Source organism: Medicago sativa, chromosome 5 (genome assembly GCF_051527215.1).
Source record: "Medicago sativa cultivar Bolivia chromosome 5, Bolivia_mono, whole genome shotgun sequence".
Classification (NCBI taxonomy): Eukaryota; Viridiplantae; Streptophyta; class Magnoliopsida; order Fabales; family Fabaceae; genus Medicago; species Medicago sativa.
The window spans coordinates 45,938,512-45,946,690 of NC_140753.1; positions in this window are offsets into that span (position 1 = coordinate 45,938,512).

Below are 8,179 nucleotides of genomic sequence, written 5' to 3' on the forward strand. Positions count from 1 at the left end.
TTTCCTCCTCATTCCGATTAACTCTTGGCCGGCCTCTTGCCCTTCGCGCTCCGGACATTATCGCTCTAACCTTGTCATATTTAAGTCAAAGTGATCAGTTTTAACCAAATATAACAATGAGGACCAATATCCTAAGCTCAAAAAGAACAACTACTTGTATTGTATCATTAATGACCCAAGGCACGATCTGAATCGACCAGCTACGATACCAATTGTAACACCCATATTTGAAAATATCTAGAATATTCAAATGAGTGCTAATATTGATACCGGATACATTAATTATACAAGATTGATACAACATCAATGTCTTAAGTCTAAATACAACCATGATCCAAAGTTCTTATGTTACATTATTACACCAAGTGTTGTCACAACATAGTACAAGACAACATAATATATAAGTCATAACTCATAATATAACATATGCATCCTTAATCTACACCATGATATCTCCGAGAGAACACGATCATTCCACGACCTTTTCTTTACCTTTGCTTTGCGTAACCTGCGAACCCGAACAAAAAGGAGTGGGATGAGACATAATGCCTCAGTGAGTTCTTCCTAGCCCTAGGCTAGTGATAACCTTGGGGAAAAACCTACGGTTATCTCGTGTCTAAAATACAACCTCGCCGGTTGATTATACGTGTGTGTGGTCATTTATGTCTAGACGGATGTGCACACTAGAATCCGTCTTAGAATCTTCATAACATGTTATAGGCTTACTATATCATACGTGCCATGGCGGTGAAGGAATCCTAATACCGCTTTGCTAAGGTACGTTGAACGCACCGAAGTCTACACTAATTCATGACACAACCTATACCGGACGAATAGGGAAACCTAAGTTCGTCTTCGGTAAATCATTCATTTCATGATCTAACATAATCATCACATGCATAGTCATATTCGTTTAGTCATTATGTTAGCGTGAATCAAACAACATTTTCTTGGTTCGTTTTACGGAGAGCCCCGGGTGGAGTAACCCCGAGAACTATCCCATACATGACCGATGTACGTACATCGGACTCCCTCGGTGTCGTGCGGGTCCCTTACGGCTTGAATCGTTCCCCTTAGGTCGAGAACCCCTTGCATCCCCCTATCGTGGATGTCAAGGGACACGAGCACCTACATCTTGCATTATCATGTTCATATGCATACATATACATGCTTGTTCATAAGCGTAGAATTTATTCTTCGCAACGTATCATACATAAGTGTACATAAAATGCTTGATACACTCTTATTCATAACTCTAGTAATGCTTCACCTAGAGTTCTTGATAACTATTGAAATTAAGGGTTTCATAAAGGATATATATTCTATCCTAGTGGTTTTACCCCATTGTTTAAAGTATGCATGTCCCTTGTATCTTCCCTTTATCTCTTAAACAAAAGTTATTGATGTTTAGGATTCCATGTTTCTTGTTCAAGCAAGGAAGTGATTCTTTGATTGTTAAAGAGGTTTGAGTGTAATTACAAATGTTTGATAATTACTCCATTAAGAACAAATCAAGTGGCAAAAGTAGAAGAAAGAAAAGAGGGTTTCGAAAATGCAGAAAGGACTTAATTCCGGTAAGCCACGCTAATAGCGAAACCGGGAATTTGCCACGCCCCAAACCACGCTATTAGCGTACTTCTCTCGCCAAATTCTCGCATTTGCGCTAATGGCGTGGATCAAGCTATTAGCGTAGCCCATCGGTGGTTCCGCATTTCGAAACCTTGAATCACTTGCTTGAACTGTTAACCTTCCTAACCATCCGGCAATTATAACCGATAAGGGAATTGCAAGGCATCACATACAAAACACTTTAAACAATCATATTACTTGTACTAATCATAAAAAGAACCTACATATAACATCTAAACTCAAATCAAGCATGGCTAACTTATACATACACCCCAATAGGATAGAAATCTATCTAAGAACTCACTTGAAGTGTTGAAGTTACTTACAAGTCTCTAACCACCAAAACCCTAGAAAACACTACACTTGATTGAGAAAGATAATAAGTTGAAGTTGCTTGCTCCTACACACCCAAGTTCACTTGATCACATACTTCATAAATCTTGAACAACTTGAACAATAGATTTGAAGGTTTGGTTCGGTTCTAGAGAGGAGAAGAGAACATGAAAAAGTTTGTAACCTAGAGAGAAAAACTTGAATGAAGAATGAAGATTTTTGGACCAATTTCCTTTAAGTAGTCCTTAAGCTCAAATGACTATTATACCCTTCTCGCTTAAACTTGCGCATTAGCATCGTTTTCGAACATTACGTTAATTCCTAATACGCGGGATGTTACACGTTCGTACATGATAATACAACTAGAACATTTCTAAAGTATAATAGATGCATCCTTGAATATCCACATTGTCCCGCAGCGGTACAAACAAACACTTGTCGCAACATCCATTCGGCTACTAGCTTGTTAATCCAACCCGTTTATCCGAAACAAATAAGGATTGGGATGAGACATAAGGTCTCGGTGAGTTCCCTAAATCCTAGGCTATAGGTAACCTCGGGGAAACCTACGGTCACCACGTGTCTAAAATACAACCCGACGGTTGATTATATGTGTGTGGGGACTTGCATACTTAGACGGTCATGCATACAAGGGCCGTCATAGTCTTATCTCACTTGTTATAGGCTTCACTTCCTATACGTATCATGGCGGTCGAGGGGAATCTAAAACCGCAATGCCAAGAATACGCTCTACGTATCAAGGCCTAAACATTCTATAATCATGACACAATTCTAAACCGGACGATTAGAGGAAACCTAAGATCGTCATCGGCATATCTTTCTCTATTTGCTCTAATGCATAATACGATGTTTCTAACAACGTATCTTTTCTTGCTATCATACTAGTTTTGACGATCTACGTCTATGTTCTACTATTCTTGACGATCTACGTCAAGGCTCTACTAATTCTTGACGATCTACGTCAAGGCTCTACTAATTCTTGACGATCTACGTCAAGGCTCTATGACATAACATAAATATGTCTAATAAATATGCACGGTCGATTCATTCATGAAGTTAGCGTTTAACAATCAAACATTATCCGAGTTCATTTTACGGAAAGCCCAGAGTGGAGTAACCCCGAGCGCAATCCCTATCTATCCGATGGAAACCTATCTAAGGTATAACCAACGGCACTCACGAAGTGACGTGCGGGATCCTTACGGCTAACCCCGTTTCACCTAATGGAAACCCCTTGAGCCAACCTAATGTGGACACAAGAGACACGACCACTACATCCCGCTTACTAAGTGACATGCGGGTTCCTTACGGCTAACCCCGTTTCACCTAATGGAAACCCCGAGCCAACCTAGTGTGGTCCCAAGAGACATGGCACCTTTAACTTTAAAGTCCGGGTCTATATATATGCATGAGTATTAAATCTATGCTAGCTATCTCTTTTACTTCGGATGCCTATACGATCCGACTAGAGGTAAACTATATGCTTGCTTAACTTGCTATGTGAAGAGATGTCTAATCAATTCACGTCTTGCCATAGTTGTTTGGCACTCTAGGTTCTATACGAAGAGAATACTCTATATCACTTCGTATCTAATCAAGCATACTACTCATGCCTAGCATTCTATTCTTTACTAACTATTCTAGTTCTTGACAAGCTATGTCAAGGCTCTACTTTTATTCCCTTCCTTAGTCCTTTGCTACCCGAGTAATTCGGCTAAACTCTCTTGAATCACTCTTGCCATTCATGTTAAGATTGCCATGATTTTCATTTCAAGAATCGTTTGATGTTATGTGCATTGCCTAGATGTTGTTTTGGGGTTATAAAGTTGTAAAACGTTGAAAGAAAAGTATCGGAACGCACCACGGACCCCACACCGAGCCAACGGCCAAAAAGCATGTTGGCTGGTCCAGAGGCCTGCGCTAATAGCGCCCCTAGAGCGTGGCATGCTGAAGAATTTCGCTATTAGCATGGATTTCGCTAATAGCGTAGTTCTTCGGGTCCGTGGTACCAAATTTCCAATTTTTGACCCAAAACTCATTCTAATGGTTCCCGCAATGCACCAAAACATCCAACAACATATATATACCTTATAAAACATCTTTCATAGCAATATTAACATGTACAAAGCAAGATCAAGTCTAGGGTACTAAAAATCATTTTTTCTCTAAACTTAACTAAATTCATGTTTTGCTTGCAATTAAACACATAATCCCAATGGTGGGTTCTATCTAAGAACTCACCTAATGATTTGCACTTGATCTTCAAGCTTCAAGCATCAAACCCTAGTTTCCACTTCATCCTTGATCCTTAGCTTTCAAACCAAACCATGCCTCAATCCTTTCCCTTATGTGTTTCTTGCTTGCTAAGTTTGCCTTAATCCATGCTTGATCATGATTTGGAAGAAGTTTGGATGATTAAGATGGAGAGGGAGGCGCAAGTCTAGAGAGAAGGAGGAGAGAAATGTTTTGCCAAAACCTAGAGAGAGAAATTGTTGGTAGAAATGAAGGAAAATGGCCCTTGTGGCCTTATATAGTCACTTGCGACGTTTTACCACTTTGCCCTTCGCCTTAGTCGTGTTTACCCGACACCGACACATAAGCCTATGCTTGACTGATATTACTCATTAATATCTTTCGTTGTACTTAACATCTTTCACGAAAATCTCTTTCCATGAATCTTAGTCCTCCGATACATTTAACAGATGAAATTTTCCATTAGCCGACAAGCGGGATATTACAAAGCCGATCGAAACATTCTTGAAGGCGAAGAATCCCGCATCGGTAAAGCCAATATGATGCCATATGTCTCTTGAGATCCTGCAATCACGCATGCGGTGAAAAAAAAAGTCTCCTCTTGCAGTCCACAATGAGAACATGTTGGAGAAGGAGCAATGTTGCGGTGGTGGAGCTCGGACAAAGTAGGAACAACATTGTTACAAGCAAGCCATATGAAAAATTTATACTTCTCGGGAACTTTAAGACTCCAAATCCAGGACCAGCAATGAATAGGATTGATAGATGAACTTGCTTGAGAGATGAGCCACTTATACCCACTTTTGGTTGTGTAAGCTCCGTTCTTGTTTTGAGGCCGTATAATTGCATCTTCGATCGCATCATTGAAACGGAAAGAGGAATTGTTGATGTAATCAACCACTTCTTGAGGGAGTGTGGTGTAAAGAGATTGTGTTCTATTACCGTCTATGCCGAGGACATCTTTAACGGAAAGATGAAGGTCGTGGATGTCTATGATAGGTGTTTGAGAACCGAGGCAACCAAAAGAACTCCAACGGCTGAACCAAAAAGAAGATGAACCTGAACTCGCTCGCCACGAGAAACCATTACTCAAAACATTTTTAGCGCGGATGATGGAGGCCCAAATGGCGCTGCTACTACTGTTGGTAGTTGCACTTAAAATGTTCTCCCCCTAAGTGTATTTATCGTACAACATTTGCACCCATAACTTATTATTATTTTGAATCATATCCCACACCAATTTCCAAGAAGGCAAATGTTCGCATCCCTCGCAGATCTAATGCCGAGGCCACCAAGCTTCTTTGGTTTAGCAATTTTCCCCCAACCAACTAGATGAATTCCCTTATCATTAGCACCCCTCCAAATGAAATTCCGGGTTACTGATCAATATTATCACAAATACTTTCGGGAAGCCAATTTGAAAACGTTTGCAAAAGCGTGAGTTTGAAAACCTTTGAAATACAATCATGACTACCGAAATTTGCTTGAATATGATAATAAGATTAAAATAATGTATAGAAATAAGACTTCAACTATGAACAAGAAATTCACTAATGAATCTTATTTAACAATTCAACAATTAATACACAATCCAAATCATAAAACTAAACTATCTTAAACCAAAACAATTTATATCAAATCACACTAACTATGAACTTAAACAAATGATATATTTTTTTGAAGGAAAGAAGCTTATATCATTTCATTAATTAAAATGTGTTCAATAAAATCCGGTATTTCTACCAAAATCTGGAAACTAGTTGAGGATGTGGTCGCCTTAGCTAATCTATGGGCTGCCTCATTTGCTTGTCTCCTCACAAACTCAACACTAGAGTTGACATAGTATTGTACAAAGATAGTTTTACAATTATGAATTATCATCCCAAAATATGTAACATCTGATGTGCGGACGAAAAACTAGCCACCACTTTTTTAGCATCTAGCTCAAAATCGATAGGTCCCAAATGTAACCGATGAACCCATTCTAAAGCCGATAACGGTCAAGAGCTTCGCCAACATGTACCTCACGGACCGGAGTAAACCATTCAGTTTTTGCCAAAACAAAAGTGCCTGTATCATCTCTTATACAAACTCTTATTCACACTCTATTAAAAAGCTCGGGAGAAAGAAGCATCAATATTGCACTTAAATCTTCCTTCACCGGCTTGATCCATCTCTTAAACAAATGATATATGAATGTATTAAGTTGAAGCTAATTTCCAGTTTGATTGTGAACAATTTAAGTGTTTGAAGATCTCAATTAAGGAAATTGAGATTAGGTTAATATGAAATCAAAACTTCACAATCAAATGGCTATTTTCATGATCGCTAGGGACGTGTTCTCTCTTTGTGATAGGAAACGTCCCTATCACGTGCTTCCACTCGATGAAATTTTTTACAAATGCATGATTACAAAGATTCCTTGGATTCCCAATCTTCTATGCTAAGCAATCACACAAGATTCAATCTTCAAGACCTCTTGAAATTGGACAACCATACGGTCTTTGAATCTCAAGCTTGCATGCAATCCTTTGAACTTTTACACAGAGAATTCTTCTTTGATATGCCCTTGAACTTTGAATTGATGAGAAACAACCTCTTTAATTTTCTTTGGAGGTGAAAAGAGTCTTCTTTCCCTTTAGGTCCTTGATCCACCACCGAGACCCTTGAGAGAAACCAATCTTACAAGTCCTATAGCACCCTAACAATCTAGACCTCACACTCTACAAAAGTTCTTATAAAAAGGGTTTAATATGAAGAAGATGTAGAGAGAAAGGGTTTGGAGTTTTCGGAGTCTATTTGCAAATTAATTCAATGAATGAGTTGATGGAAGTATATATAAGTGAGTGAGATAGGAGTAAGTTTGGCCCACAATAACACCGAAAAAATGGGTTTTAATCAAATCAAAAAAGTCTTGAACGATTCAATAGTGTAAAATATGAAATCTGGATTATTATGAAGATTAGAGAAACTTTGAATTGATTCAAATGAATAGATTCAGAAAAACCTTGAATTGAATCAATAATTTCATATGAAGATTGAATAGATTAAAAAAAATATGAATCGATTCAAAATCAATTTCCATCGGCCAAACACCCGGGAGTGTGAATGATTTGATTCAAAATATACATGAATTGAATCAAAACATTAAAAAATATATTTTTTAACAATTTTACACGAGTTAAACACCCAATAGCATGAATAATTAGATTCAACATATGTAATGAAATATATGAATCAAATCAAATCACTAAAAATAGATTTTGGACATATTAAACACAAAACTTAACTCCAAATGACATAACCTTTCTAACAACACACTTTTGTGGAGTATGTGATCTAAATTGAAAGGGGTGTTTTACAAAAACTAACGACATCACTCAAAACATAAAGTACTATTTAATCCAAAGATATAAACAACTTTCATTTCCTATGTAGAACAGCCACAACATTATATTTTGACATAGCTTCAACAGGGGCACTTGGAACAAGTTCTGAATCTTTAAACTGATATGGGAAACAATGGATTTGAACATTGAGCCCTCTTTGGTACATAGTTCCTTCTAAATTTTGCTAATAAAATCTAGATTACAATTATTAGTAACTGTACTAGGCAACACTGTTCCCAAATTTAAAGACTAGATTTTCACTAAAGGGAACTTGCAAAACCACTCATACTAGTCAAATAAAGAGGAAGCTACCGTATTATCATGTAAACTCACACCATATGCTCCTTAGGGATGCTAAAAGCAACTGCTCAGAAATGGAAAAGTGTAACAAGCTCCATCCACTCCACGCTAATACCACTAACTAATATAGTGACCCGTGTCAAGAACGGGAAATAAAAAACTTTTTTGATCGAATATATAGATTTTATATTATGTTATCTTAAAGTTATAAGTGTGGTTATAATTTAAATTTGACATGGAAAAAAATATCATCT